Source organism: Tyto alba, unplaced genomic scaffold (genome assembly GCF_018691265.1).
Source record: "Tyto alba isolate M040663 unplaced genomic scaffold, T.alba_DEE_v4.0 Super-Scaffold_22, whole genome shotgun sequence".
Classification (NCBI taxonomy): Eukaryota; Metazoa; Chordata; class Aves; order Strigiformes; family Tytonidae; genus Tyto; species Tyto alba.
The window spans coordinates 21,485,419-21,500,869 of NW_024881296.1; the positions used below are offsets into that span (position 1 = coordinate 21,485,419).

At 49.4% G+C, this 15,451-nt stretch overlaps 1 long non-coding RNA gene across 1 annotated transcript; it reads left to right on the forward strand.

Moving 5' to 3' along the window:
* The first annotated feature begins 11,600 nt into the window (after nucleotides 1–11,600).
* On the forward strand, nucleotides 11,601–14,960 carry LOC116965920. Its single transcript, XR_006165614.1, has 2 exons — nucleotides 11,601–11,857; nucleotides 12,539–14,960. It is a non-coding gene; the product is annotated as an uncharacterized LOC116965920 (long non-coding RNA).
* Nucleotides 14,961–15,451: the final 491 nt, after the last annotated feature.

A 15,451-nucleotide genomic window follows, 5' to 3' on the forward strand; every position in this document is an offset into this window, starting at 1 on the left:
GGTGCATGCCCAAGGCTTCAGGGTGCCCAGACCCAAGGCAATCCAGGGCCCCGGGCTGCCTCCCCTCCATACAGCATCGGCAGCGAGTGTGAGTTTTGCACGCTCGTGCATCTGGCCTTGGCCATCAGCGCTAGGATCGTCTCCGGCGTGCGGCAAGACCCACCGGCAAGGCATCAAGGGAGAAGGTTGACCGCGGGATTTGAATTTCCCTTGCTTTTGCAGTTGAAGAGGTGGTTGAAAAAAGCAAAGTTTTCAAGGCTGGCTCACTAAAGCAAAGGCAGCTGGAGGGTTACATACAGCTCTGAGGGAAGGCTGTGCTTGGGGAAGGTAGGGCAAGGGGGAAATCTCGGTCAAACTGTTTGAGATGCTGACTGGAAAGGTAGCCCTCCCACAGTCCCTGGAGGCAATGTGGGTGTTTGTTCAGAGGAAGCTTTTCTTAGCCCAAATACATTTGTTTGGTTTTGGTTTTTTGTTTTTGTTTTTGTTTTGTTTTGTTTTGTTTTATCTCCAAGATGGTGTTTTCACTGTCATTTCATGAGAGCAATTAAGAATTGCAAAGACAAATATGACCTGCCCATTATTCTGGAGCTGATACTAAACTAGAATATTTGCTGAACAATCTTGAAAATAGCATTATTCTATTTGGCAAAAGTCTCCCTGCGGGGGGAATGCTTTTATTGGATTTTTGCATAACCTGTCTTGATCCTGCAATTGGATTCAGGCTCATACATCCTCTCTCCTCCCCACAGTAGAGCCATTTAATGTCTCACAGATGCAGGGGAGGAATCTGCATCAGTATGAATGGTGTGGCAAAGGCTGAGTGTACTGCTTACAGTACTTCATACAAAAGTATATTCAATTGAAGAAAAACCCAAACAAACCCTTTCAGCCAGTATCAATATCTATTGGTAGAAGCAGTCTTATATTCGCTATGGCAGCATATTGACTATGTTGAAATTACTATTTCTTTTTTTTTTTTTATTCATAACCAATAGTTGCTCATGGAAATAACAGATACAATACTTTTTTCTGTAATAATTTCTTGATGTTTCTCAAGGCTCTGGACTTCCCTGTTATTTATTTTTCTAATAAAAGAGATATCACATTTTGTTTTCACTTTCCCATTAAGATCTTGGGTCACTGGGGAGCATCAAACTTTACAATGTAAGCAGTAGAGATGATTTTGCTTAAAACTTCAAAAATTCCTATTTTTGGTTGTGGCTAATGTACAGGAGCACAGTGATGATGTGCTATGGCAAACCAACCTGTTATGCCTCTATATCATACTGTAGAAAAAAAGGAACCTTGGCACTTTACTGAAAAATAATGTAACGCATCTTGAATTTTGAGTTGTAAACTATGTAAGGTACTGATTAATTGTTCCCACTGAGTGGAAAGGTACAACAGGAACGTGGCAGTGAGTGGTACTGACAATGTGTAGGGAAGCAGAAGAGCACAGCTGGAGGACTGCAGGAGCAGAGACAAACACGCACCAAGTGATGCTAGAGAAGCGTGACCAGCAGGTCGAGGGAGGGGATTCTCCTCCTCTACTCCACTCTCGTAAGTCCCCACCTGCAGTGCTGTGCTGAGCTCTGGGGCCCCCAGCGTAAGGAGGACAAAGACCTGCTCGAGCAGGTCCAGAGAAGGGCCACAAAGCTGATCAGGGAACTGGAGCACCTCTGCTGTGAGAACAGGCTGAGAGGGTTGGGGGTGTTCAGCCTGGAGAAGAGAAGGCTCCGGGGAGACTTTACAGCAGCCTTCCAGTGCTTAAAGGGGGCTACAGGAAAGATGGGGAGGGACTCTTTGTCAGAGGATGTAGTGTTAGGAGGAGGGGTAAATTTTAAACGGAAAGAGTGGATTTAGATTGGATGTAAGGAAGAAATTCTTGACTGTGCGGGTGGTGAGGCACTGGCCCAGGGTGCCCAGAGCAGCTGTGGCTGCCCCCTCCCTGGAAGGGTTCCAGGCCAGGCTGGACCGGGCTGGGAGCAACCTGGGCTGGTGGAAGGTGTCCTTGCCCCTGGCAGGGGGGTTGGAACTAGATGATCTTTAAGGTCTCTTCCAACCTAAACCATTCTATGATTCAATGCTTCCATGATGTAAGATCACTGTTACTGGAAATAAAACTGTTTATGATAAAAGGAGGAATTATATATTATATTTATTAAATGTATTATATATTATATATTATACATTGCATAAAACTTGTCATTAGAACAAAATCAGAGAGGCTTCACAATCTGGTGCAAAACAAGAAGATTGAAATGAGTTGAAAAGTGTGAGTACTTTTATTGAACATCAATTTGTGACCTGTTTGTGACAACACAATAAAGTAAAACAGCTCATCCAGAGCAGCCAGGGGAAGCAGGATGACAGGCAAGGAGTAAGAGCTTCCTGGGGGCTGCAGAGCCCACTCTGCATAGCCAAGTGGGAAATGGAAGGGGAAAGGTGGGATCTTGTTTCTTTATTCTTTGCCTTTTGTCCTGTAGCCAGGAAATGCACTGTACTGGCTATGGAGCTTATGTTTTATGTACTGGACTTTGACAGTCTCTGTCCTCAAGCCAACTGCATTTTAATCTGATGTGCTTTTCCAGAACTCGAGCCTGCTGTGACCATGGGCTGCTCTTCCAGGCAGAAATCTTCTGAACCACTCATTGCTATGTGCAAACCCCCATCACTTAAAAAACCACACCCATCTCCCCCAAACCCCACACAAAACAAAACAAAACAAAAATCCCCAACAAAAACAAACAACAACAATCCAAAATGAAGTGACTTCTCTCTGTACATAGTGGTGAGAAAGCTAGCTTTGTAACAAATAAAGTCCATCAATAATTATTTAACTGCAGCAGATAAAGGCTTTATGACCACAGTGGCATCTCTGTGATGAAGTCCTTTTTGAAGAGTAAGTGCATACATACGTATGAACATTTGAAGTAAGAACATCTTCACTTTAAAGGTAAGTTCGTATCTTCAAAGTAACACTTAGCAATGAACCAAAGATGCTGTGAAGGTAGTGCTGTCCCTTTCTGCAGGAGGAAAGGGGAGGCAAGAGTTTTTAACATTTGCTAAAAACAAAAAACATTAAAGTATGTGGACAACTAATTATGATCTGTGAAGTGTAAGGTTCCGTGTGGCTCAGTTTTTCCCCTCATTACCAATTTTCTTAAGTAACAGAAAGGGAGTCACCAAAACCATCTAACTGGCTCTTACCCTAGATATAGGACGCAGACCAAAGTTTAGAAGGTTATGTTTTAATTTTAAATGAGCTAGACTGAAATATTAATGATTCTTCAGCTCAGCAGCGCTTAAAATAGACTGTTGAATGAGCAGTGATGAGGTTTACCTGTTTTAGTGTTCCAGAGAAAAATCTACACCTTTTTTGATTCTGTTGTGGACTCAAAATGTAACCAAACCTTGGGAACAGAGCGTCCCTAGAGGGAGAAGATACTCTGTTTTTTAAGCAGAGAAAATGAAACAGAGGGAGTAGTAGTGCTGACGCTTGGAAAATTACTGTTTCTCACTTCCGAGGGGAAGGCGGCACCGGGGGCTGGGGGAGCAGCCGGGCACTGGCGAGCCTGGGGACGGGGGAGTGCAGCCCCCACAGCGCAGCCCGGACCTTCGCCTGCCCTCGGCCTCGCACTTCCCTGGCGCAGCTGGAACACGGCGTTCCCGCCCCGCCGAAGTTTCTCTGCCATTTGCTCGTCAGCTCCTGGCTCTCCCCTGGCAGCGCTGCCAACAGAGTGAGGGGGACACACAGCACGCCCCCCCCCCCCCCCCCCCCCCCCGCCCCGAGGCTCATTTCCCCTATTGCCCTAGGGGCTGCTCACTGAGGACGCTGTCCTTTTCCGCTTTCCGCCACCACCGTCCGCTTCCAGCCCCTCTTCCTGCAGGAAACTGGATGCTCAGACCCAGCGAGAGGCTTCCCTGTCTCCGCAGAGACCGGAGCTCCGCGGACGGGGTGCGCATCGCCTGCCCGGGCGGTTGCACCGGTGCGACCGCACCACCTAGTGCTGCCTCCGCGCAGCCCCCGCTCGCCCCCCCGCCGAGAGCAGGCTCGCCCGCTTGCGCGCAGGTCGGCGTGGGCCGCGCCTCAGATGCGCGTGGAACCGTTCTGCCGCCCCCCGCGAGGCCCCGGGAGCTGGAGGAAGCGACGTGGCAAAGGCGGCGGCTCCCGGCCCCTCGCCCGCCCGGTGAGGCGAGGTGAGCTGCCGGCCAGCTCGGGCAGCTGCGGAGCGGGGGGCAGCGTGACACGGCGCTAGCTTGCATCCGCGACGTGCGTGCCCCGCACGCGCGCGTGGAATAATAAGCTGCCTCCGTGGGCTCTGAAGGGAAAAGGCGGGCTCGGCGCCAGACCGCGGGCCGTGCTCGCTGCCAGCCCGAGTCCCGTCCGGAAGCGGTAAGGCAGCGGCAGAAATAGGGCCCGGGCCCGCGGCTGCTGCTCGCCCGGCTGCTGCCCAGGGGCTGCCCCGAGGCAGAGCTCCCGCCAAGGCCTGATGTGCCGGGAGCAGCGCCCGGCGGCTGCGAGGGAGCGGCGAGCTCGCTGGGGACCGAGCCGGAGGGGGAGGAGGTCTGCTGCCGCCGCAGCCTGGCGCAGGTAACGGCCCGGTGGTCCCTGGTCAGCCGGCGAGCCTGCAGAAGCAACGGCAAGAAGCCCCAGGAAAAGGTGCGGCCCGGACTGCCCAGCTGGAGGGCAGGAATATGCCGGCTCACCCCGAAAAGCCTTTGGCAGCAGGTCCGGCAGCAGCCGGGCTGCGGAAGCTCTCCTGCTTCCCGGGGGGATAGAGGGGACACCCACGGCGTGATGGAAAGTAAGTAGAAGGAGCATTGGAATCATTAGCCTTAGCCAGAGTTAAGTGGTAATACCTCCCAAGAGGTCCTCCAGAATATGTTAGCAGGTATGCCAGTGTATACCACAAATGATAAAACCAGAGGAGAACCTCAGCTAAAGTAAATGGAATGGAAAAGAGCTAGCCTGTCTCTGTGCAAAAAGTAGAAAGCAAAGTGGGGAAAAAGAGGAGCACCCACAGTCACAGCTGAGCATAAGTGGTTATAGAAAATGTGTTTAGATAAAGAGCGATCTCTGAGTCAGTCACATGCACTGACGATATCTGTTTTACAGGCCGAGTTTGCCTCATCGACTCTTCACGCTAGTTCTCTGGGATCTGTACCCATGGATGGCAGTGAGACTGTATGATTTAAGAAAGTAATGACTAAGGCAGGGGATTTTAGGGATGTGAGCTCTGGGATACACACATCTATGACCCTAGACTGTAAATATGCAGGAAACCAAAGTCAGGGCTTGATCCCACGGCAGTCCAAGTGGCTGCTATGTGCCCTGCTGAGGATTCAAGTACCTAGGTGATGGTGGCAGTCAATGACCGGTGCTTTACGACATTCCCCATCAACACAGGAACCCAAATGCGAATAGGATAAGGACAGCCTTCACTTAGCAAACAACTAGTTTCAGTTGCAGGTGTCCATCATCAAGTCACTACCTACCCACTGGCCAGGGCTAAATTAATCCTGTCTAATGGACTAGCAGCCCGCCCAAATTTACTCTTAGGTCCTCACGATAAGTGCCTTTTAGGTACGGATTTACTGAAGGGTCAGTTGTGGGTGGACCCATGGGGAAAATAGTAAACAAGGACAACCACTCCCTTTACCACACAGTTTGCCGCATATCACTGCACCCCTGTTAGCCAGTTACAAACAGGCAGCGCCTCAGCCCACAGCAAGCTGGTGAGCGCCCCACAGTGCGGGTTCCCTCCTGATGCCACCCATCCTCCTACCGAACTGACAAAACGGGAGAAGGAACAGGGGGTCGTTGGCAAGTCCCATCCTCCTACAAGTCTCCCATATGGCCTCGACAGAAGCCTAACGGCAAGTGGCAACTAGCAGCTGGTTATGGAGGCCTGAGAGTCGCTGCCAAACTGCTCACTGCAGCTGTTCCCAGTATAGCTGGTAGCGTCAACCCTCTTAACAACAGACGGCAACTATCGATGTGAAAGATGTGGGTTTTATGTTCCCAGCACTGGAGGCAGAGAGGATGAGGTTCACTTTCATCTGGCTCCAGTATGCTCCAGGATGCAGTTAGTCACCCATTGCAAGCCTTGGGCCGCAGTCCCACCTCACGTGTAGCTCATGCTACATTGCCTAAAAAGCTGGAAAGGTTAAAATTTCCACAAGAGGTCACTGTGGGGCAGCGCATCGGTGATGCCTTAAGAAGTGGCCACTTCACAGACCCTGTGAACAGGCTATAGACATTTTGGCTACAACACAGCCACGGTCATCTGGGGTAGAGATATGAGAAGAACGGAAAGAAGGGCCCACTCACGAATTCATCTTTTGAGGAGTCAGATGGATAGGTGGGAGAAAAGCAGCTCCTGATGAGGTGCTACAAGAAATCCAGTGATTACCGCTGCCCCAGCATAAGAAAGGAGTTATGTGCTGTGCTAAGGACTTTAGGATCTTGGAGGGCACATATTCCAGGATTTGGTTTAATAGCCTGATCACCCCATAGCTTATTACAGAAAAACGCAATCTGGGAATGGACTCCACAACATGATGAGGCCCCCAAAGCTGTTAAAGAAAACCACAAATGTGTATCAGTCACTGGGATTCATCCACCCTGTGTGGCCCCTCTCACTATCCAGGTGAAAAGAGATCCAGGTGGAAGAGAAGGGATATTGGTGAGGGCAATAGGGCTGCCTGGATCCATGCAACATCGCATCGCTTTGGGCTCCAAATCCCAGCGGAATTTTGTGTAAGAGTGCAGTCATATATAACAATAAGACTATGAAAGAATGACTAAAATAGAGCCTGAATTTGAATAGGAAACCAGATATTATGTCTTTACAGGAAGAGCGTGAAGCTGGACAGTGGGGTCATCATGAGGGCAAATATACTTCCCCTTTATGTAAAGCTTTCTGAAAATTTGAAAGAGCGTGAACATTTCTTTCCATGATAAACATGGAGTGACCCACTCCCAAAGCTTTTTGCACTTCAGTGAAATCTGAATCAGAAAATATGATAGGTATAGTCTCTCCCTAGACTATTTAATGCACTTGCTTAACTGAGACCTTTGTTATCTCCATCCCTGAGAACTGCTTGGGAAAATAAGATGGTCTTGAGCAAGTTGTCATTAACAGAGCTTTTTAAATTGTCTTTTTTTCTGTCAGATGCGCTAAGCTTTCGTGTGCCCTTTGGAGAGATGTCAGCCTTAGAGAACAACTGGCAGGGCTGTGGCAGAGTGAGGAGCTTTAGTCACAAGGCTTAATTCAGGGATGCTAACGCTTGCTTTTTTTGAAGACTTCACCTTTTTGTCACGGTCATTAAAAGCAGTGCCTGTAATGCTCAGTATAGCTCCACACGTGCCTCCATGCAGAGGGCTGCACAGCTGACCCAAGATCCTGACAGATATCTCAACCCTCTCTGCTCATGGGGGGCAGCAAGGACTCCCCCGCCTCCTTCTCCCCTTTCCTATGAGGAGACGGACAGAAACAGGGACTTCTCCTGCACGTGCTCTTGGGTGAAAGGGAAAACCAAAGCTGAAATTAGGGAAGAGAGCCAGAGAAAGAAGGGGAGAAGAATTCATTCTGTTTAGTGCTGCAACACATGAAACACTCATTTGGTGTCAATCCAGTGGAACAGTGTCCTGTGCCCTCTCCACCAGTTGCTACACAGACTTTTTGCAGCCTCCCGCTTCCTTCAGCAGCTCCTTTGCAGCCTCACTCCAGCGAGAGGGTCCCACTCTGTTTCTCTCCCAATCCTAAACCTAATCCTAACCCTACACCCTGGTTGCAAGTCGAGCCTTGTCGAAAACACCCAGCCCTGGTGCAAAGTGAAAAACTCTTTTGGAGGGCAGAGTGTGGCACCTCAGTCACGTTTAGATGACTCGTTCCAGGTTGTGTCTTTTCTGCACCAGAACTGCAGTCTAAGAGAGCACCAGGGTTGTAGCCTCCTTGACAGGTCTGGTGTGGCTGGCTGCAGCATCAGCCTTTGCCACAAATGTCCCTGGCAGCTGGAGAGGCAGTGCCATTCCTGGATCCAACCATCTCTTCAGCAGGTGCTTGACTTGCTCTAGCTATACCCTGGAATCAGTGTTGCGTTTCTGAGTAGCTGGAGCAACTTGTCTCTGTAATCTCAATACATTCCTTACTGCAGGATGATACCAAGGAATGAGCTCTCTCGGTCCCGTCAGACACAGATGAAGGATTTTGCCACTCAGCTGATAGATTTTAAAGACAAACTGAGGAACTGCCCTCTTCTGTAGTGCTTGCAAGCTGGTACTTCTGCAAAACTTCCTGCTTCACTTCAGAGCATTTCAACACTATCCGGGAGACAGCTTCAAGCCTGGAGTGCTACTCTTGCAAATGACCTCTCTCCCTTATGCTCAGTGGCAGAGACATCAGTGCTAAGTGCCAGTGAGAGCTCTATAGCTCAGTGTAGCCCTATTTCTCGGTTCTCAGAGCCACGTTCAATCGCGTTCCTTGACAGCAATAGGAAATAAACATCCTCATTTCTTATTTCTCAGTCACCACTGAGGTGTGGCACTGCAAATGAGTACCGCTACCAGCAGCTACATGCCAGAGGAAATAAATCCCCTTGGCAGCAGCAGCTGCACTTGTTTCCTCTCACCACACAAAACCTCGGCTCCCGTAAGCACTCTGGAGGAGACCATCAGCAGGGCACAGCCAGACGCGGGGTAAACCATCACCTCATACTCCCTTGCAGGAGCATCAGAAGCAGGAAAGTGTTTTATATGACATTGCAACACAAGGTGGGTCTAACGAGGACTTGTGCTGAGACACAAATACAGGTCTTGAGAATTTCTAATTTCTGTAGGACAACTTTTTGGAGCAGAAAGCAATGCCTTTAGGAGCAAGAGGATCTATCTCTCACAGTTTCTGAAGGGGAAAAAAAGCATCAATACAGTCATCATCTCCGAATTCCTAGTTTGCTCTTCTCTTTAAGTCGCAGACAGAAATGCCATGCTAATAGATTTCTGACCCTTGAGCTAATGAGTTCTGAAGGTGGTTCTCCCGTTCTCTGGGGCAAGTATACTGCATTTGGTAGCACATTCTCTTGCCGGGCTGGCAGGGGCAAGGGGAAAGCACCAGCCCTAAGAGGAGTGCTGCCATCAGAGCGCTGCTACCCCGAGGCTGGCAGAGCAGGTGCCACGCATTCTCAGTTCCTCCTGCGAAAGACATTGAAAGGCAGAAGCCCCTGCTTCCACTCCTGCTCTAAGGTAAGGGCATGGCCCGACTGCATAGTGAAAACTGTTGTCGTTGCAAGGTGCCCAAGGGACATACCTGTCTTTCAAAGCTGCCACAGAAACCTCTGCAATGTCAAAATCCCATGTAAATGTGAAATACATCAGTGTTAGTTCTGTGCCTTGTATGTTTCCACTCTCTTAAGAGGAAACAGTTAACAGACTATAAAAACCCCAAACCTAAAAAAACCCAAACCAAACCAAACCAAAAAAACGCCACCTCAAAACAGTAAAGATGGTGTTCTTGAAGGCATGGTTAGAGTTTTACAGCTTGCGTGGCTGCTTCCTGAATAGCTGTTTAGGCGTCTTTCAGACTCTCCGTGGTTAGTCTGAGCTGCCGTTTCACCGCCCACCAGCTCTCCGCTCTGCGTGGCACAACCCCGCACGCCGATGGAAGCCAATTCCTCATTTCAGCTGATTCCTTCGGCTGACTTTTGCTTTTGTTTTGCTTGCAGCAGATGGAGCTCAGAAAAGACCAGCAACGTGCTGGCTCTTTGCTCTGAGGCACACCTTTACCCACGGAGACTCCCCAGGGCAGCAATACCCTGGCCTTTGTGGGAAAGGTAACACACTGCCCCAGTGAGCCCAATTTTAAGTAAAACCGTGGTGTTACTAAGCCAATTGGGAGGACTCAGTTTCTGCTACCTGGTGCCAATAGCGGGTTTCAGGTGGGGTAAGTCCACAAAGCACCTCAGGCACCCAGCACCGGGGGAGGAGGGGGACGGGACGGATACACCGGTGTGTACTGCAAGTGCTGCAAACCTCGAGGAGGAGAACCTCGTCAGAAAGTCGGCGTGGAGGTCGCTGCTCTGTCACCGCAACTATGGGCGCTTGGCGTTGCAGGGAGAGGGAGGGCGTTCGTTAGGCAAAGCTGCTACGTGGCAGGAGAGCGGCACACGGCAGCGCTTACAGCCTTCCAGGCATACCTGTGGTATGTTTTTTTAAAATGCGGATTGTACTACAGTCGTATTGGAAAATAGTAAGTAGGGCAGGAAAACTTTGAACTTTAATAAACTCGGTGAGCAAGGGTGAACTTTCTCTGAAGGTTCTTTTTTGGTTCTTGTATACAAATCAGGACTTCGCCTGGGTTTCTTTTCTTTTGTCAATATTGCCAAAGATATCTCACGTGTGCCTCAAAATGACATTTAAAACAAATATTCTGCATAAAAAAGCTGTCATATCAAATAATAAGATTGCTGTTGAGCAATTGCGACTCAGTATTCTGTGTACGTCTCTGTTTGGAGGTCTGTGGGCCAGCAACTGTGGTGGTTTGGTGGTGGGGCATCACCTTCCCTTCCTCATCAGTGCATGCAAATCACATGCTTCGAGCGAGTATTTCATTCACATCCTCCAAGTACTGCCGTTGGGGTGGAAGGACCTGACCCAGTGTGTGTGTGTAGCCCCCCCCGTTTTCCAGGCTTTACCCCGGGATGGGGAGCTCACGCAGAGGCTGTGACCAGTGTTAGTGTTCAGTGCCCAAAAGCACGCCCTTGTCCTCCTCTAGGGCCGCACTTGCAGAGCCTAACTGACTGTGCCACCACGCCATCGACCACGTTTGGAGTCGACTCCTTTTGAGGGGAAATGGTCTTGGTCAGTCCTAAATGGCAGATGTGAGGGTGTAAAATCTCTCTCTACATACATATATACATAAAATAGAAAATAAAATTTAATCATATTTTAGATTACCTATTTTCTCACGAGTGCAGATGCGGAAAGGTTCCCTCCTTGCGTACCTGCCTCCGCAAGCCTCAGGACTTTGTGCTTTGAGTGCGCTGCAGCCCCCCGGGCAGAGGGCTCTGCTCTCCGGGCTGCCAGAGCCCCTCCTGCCCGCTCCGGCCTCGCGCCGCGGCCGCTCGGTGCAAGGGCGCTGGCGCGGACGGGGTGCGCATCGCCTGCCCGGGCGGTTGCACCGGTGCGACCGCACCACCTAGTGCTGCCTCCGCGCAGCCCCCGCTCGCCCCCCCGCCGAGAGCAGGCTCGCCCGCTTGCGCGCAGGTCGGCGTGGGCCGCGCCTCAGATGCGCGTGGAACCGTTCTGCCGCCCCCCGCGAGGCCCCGGGAGCTGGAGGAAGCGACGTGGCAAAGGCGGCGGCTCCCGGCCCCTCGCCCGCCCGGTGAGGCGAGGTGAGCTGCCGGCCAGCTCGGGCAGCTGCGGAGCGGGGGGCAGCGTGACACGGCGCTAGCTTGCATCCGCGACGTGCGTGCCCCGCACGCGCGCGTGGAATAATAAGCTGCCTCCGTGGGCTCTGAAGGGAAAAGGCGGGCTCGGCGCCAGACCGCGGGCCGTGCTCGGTGCCAGCCCGAGTCCCGTCCGGAAGCGGTAAGGCAGCGGCAGAAATAGGGCCCGGGCCCGCGGCTGCTGCTCGCCCGGCTGCTGCCCAGGGGCTGCCCCGAGGCAGAGCTCCCGCCAAGGCCTGATGTGCCGGGAGCAGCGCCCGGCGGCTGCGAGGGAGCGGCGAGCTCGCTGGGGACCGAGCCGGAGGGGGAGGAGGTCTGCTGCCGCCGCAGCCTGGCGCAGGTAACGGCCCGGTGGTCCCTGGTCAGCCGGCGAGCCTGCAGAAGCAACGGCAAGAAGCCCCAGGAAAAGGTGCGGCCCGGACTGCCCAGCTGGAGGGCAGGAATATGCCGGCTCACCCCGAAAAGCCTTTGGCAGCAGGTCCGGCAGCAGCCGGGCTGCGGAAGCTCTCCTGCTTCCCGGGGGGATAGAGGGGACACCCACGGCGTGATGTGGGAGGAACGATGAGCACCCTCAGCCAGGCAACTCTTTTGCTCTTAAGCATGTGGGTTAGTGACTTCATAAGTTACTGAGTGTGTGAATTGTTGAAGCAGTAGAGAATTGAGAATTTAGACTGGTTTGTCAAAAGGGGATTGAGCCCTTGTTTGATTTTTACCTAATGAGCTCACAAAATAAAGCTTGATTGACAGAGTACAGTGCTCTGTGAATTTGAGAGACTCGGTGGAACCATGACAATTCACAAAATAATCCACTGCTGAAAGCAGAATTACATGGCACAGTAGTAACAAAATGGAAAACGCTTTAACCATGTGGTTGAGAGATTAAGGAACAGGACTGAAGGAAACATGGGTTTATCAGGAAGCTCCCTCAGAAGGCGCAGGGGCTGTGTCAGAGCCAGGCCTGGCAGCACCAGCAGGTTGGAGGCAGGCTGTGGACGTGGGGTGCCTCCGCAACACTCCACAGAGCACTGCAGTAAGTGTGCGTTTGTGGTAACTCGCATTTTGTGGCTCTGCTTCTCTCTTCTCTGAGTAGATTCCCAAAGGCTCCAGGAGAGTTTCGGTTGTGGCCAAGGCGACAGACCTGGACTGAATCTGAGGAAGCAAAGGAGCCTGCAGGTCCTGTGGCACAAGGCCTGAAGTACTGGCACTGCAGTGACAGCTGCTCGGAGACCACGCCGAGCTTTGCGCCTTGGCACGCGTGACCTGTTCAAAAGCGTGGGTGCACAGGCAGTATGGCAGCCAGGCTGTACTGCAGAGGAAGTGTGTTTCATGGCTTTGGCTAAATTTCATTAAAATATGTCCTTTTTAATGGCAGACTTGCTAGAAGCCCATATTTAAGGACGGTTGGTTTCTCTTACTTGTAGAGATGATCACGGATCACTTGGGAAATATACATTAACAAAGCATGTTGCAAGACTTCTTGCTTTCTGCGCTTTTCTTCTGGTTTTGGTATATGTTGGATTTCACTATCCAGTAACAACAACAGGCATTTTTACAAACAAAAGCAAATGAACAAAACCAGAGCTGTAGAAATGGAAACACTGCATCGGGTAGGACAACAGCTGGGCTTTTTAAACAGCTAGCCTTCATCACCCCTGCTCGTGTATCACCTAGATGACACTACGGAGGTCTGCTGTTGTAACCAACAGTGTAATATTTACAATGTTGAAGTAGGAATGTTAAATGGGATTTGTTTTCTTTAAGTAGCCTAAATACTCCTCATCATTCATAGGTATGATGTATCTCGCCACAAAGAAACACTTGTCAACTTTTAGGAAGCAATAAATAAGTGTCAATGACAGAACTCCAAAATGAACTCTTAGTTGTGTTTACTTTTTAGGATTAAAAGGTGTGGTAATACAATCAAGGAAAAATACTTTAACTTGGCTAAGAAGGAATCAATTTGGTCTTCAATTGCTTGGGCAGAAGAGTACTAAATAACTATACCATTCTCCAAAAAGGCAAGACTACTTAAAAAATGTAATCCTGCTGTTAAGAAGATTGGGAAAAAACATTGCAAGGGATTGTCATGCCACTGGGCACCACAGAACCTGCTCTTGTCTAACCAGGTTTCCTTTAATTAATGTAGAAGCTTTTGCAATGTCAAAGGAGTTATCTAAAGCATACAGAAAGAAATGTTTTTTTTTTTCTTGCGACTCACTACCTTTTGTGACTGAAGCTATTGTTTAATGGGATTTGAAGCTGAAAATCCAGAAAGCAGATTTTCTAAACATCAAGATAGCAATTTAAGGCCCTGCAGTGTAAACAGAAGCACAGCTTAAACTGTTCAATGTTTGTAACACTAGTATCTTCTAATAAATTCTCCCCCTGCAGAAGCAGATTGATTATCAGACCAGTGACCAAGAAGATACTTGATATAAAGTTGCTGAAAAACATTAACTGTGGAGGACTGCAAACTTTGCTTTCAGAAGTGATAACCATCTGTTCTTTCTATTGAGCAGATAGATTCGTAGGTGTTCGGTACTTCTGCAGAGGTGCCTTGTCAAGTGACTTGCCCGGGAAATTAACTTTGCAGTTACTCCTTTGGAAATACACTGGGGCTGAAGGTCCAGCCCGTAGCCTCGAATGATGGCAGATTTTCACCGATTATTCAGTAGTTCCTGCAAAGCTGTCTTCTTTCATTTGGTAGAAAATTCACAACTTCAGCAGGTGAGCATTCACTCGAATGAGCAACAAGCAACTCCGTCACAAAATTCTGAATCAAAAGTTGAAAGGTAAAACCTGAAGTTATCTCTAACTGTAATAATTCAGATGGGGTTTAACAAAGAAGCTTGCATAAAACTGTAGTTGTGCTGTAACTACCCAAATTCTTGATGCAGCTGTTAACAACCAGAATATACTGTTCCTAATCCATTGCAGAGGAACAAAACTGCTCATGCAGTGAGAGGCAATGACTTAAACATCACTGTGGAGCATCAGACAATGAAGGGTATTATATAAAAATAATCTCTTTATTGTGATCTTTTTTTCCATTTACCTGACAATGTTATTTCTTAAGAATAAATATTAACAGGTGAAGGCATCTCTGCTGAGCCTACAATTTCATGTTTCTTGCAGTAGCAGTGCTGTCATAACCAACTTCTTCCCCGGCTGCTTGTCCCTGCCTTACACTGGGGGTCTTTCTGGGCAGCACATGGGCGTGCCAGGCCATGCTGCCCACCAGATGGGTGGCTGCCCCAGTGGAGTCACCGCTGCCCACCCTCTTCACCCTGGATGTTGCCAGTGGCAGCACCGGCTTCAGTAAGCCTCCTCGCTGCTCTTTTCTGCCCTTGCACAATCCCTGAGTTGTCTGAAACCCTCTGCAGAGCTAGAATAGGGAACAGATTTGACAGAAAAATACCATTTATTAAGACTGGTTGGTTTTCAGTGAAATCAGTTCAGTTGAGCCCATTCAACACACAACTGAGTAAACATCACATTCTCCAAACAGTGGAGAAAGAGAGGGGAGAGCAGGAATAAGGTAAGGGCTCAGAGCTGCTGAATGTCTCACAAAAAATGGTGTGGCCATGTGTACCCTTCTGATACAACCAGCCACCCGGGGGGTTGAGCTAAACTTGTACTCTGCACTGGAGCAGAGCTGGAGGTCAGAAGGAAAAAAAAAAAAAAAGAAAAAAAAAGCATCTGACTAAGCACTAACTAATAGCTGAGGCGGCAGCACCTTTAGCAGCTGTAGTCATTTTGGAAATGAACTTGTGACTACCCTCTAAACCACAGCTACCTCAAAAGCCGACCTTACCCTGAAATAGGAAAGATTTATTCTTTTTGTCTTCCCACTCTGAGAGCATTTCAGACTCAGTGAGATGAAATAAAAAACGCATTTAAGTAAATTATATAGGTAGATGAAGAACCTAAAGTAATTTTAAAATGGGAAACACTAAAATCATTCTGTAATAAGTTATTTTTTTTACCTCAAAACACTTTTATA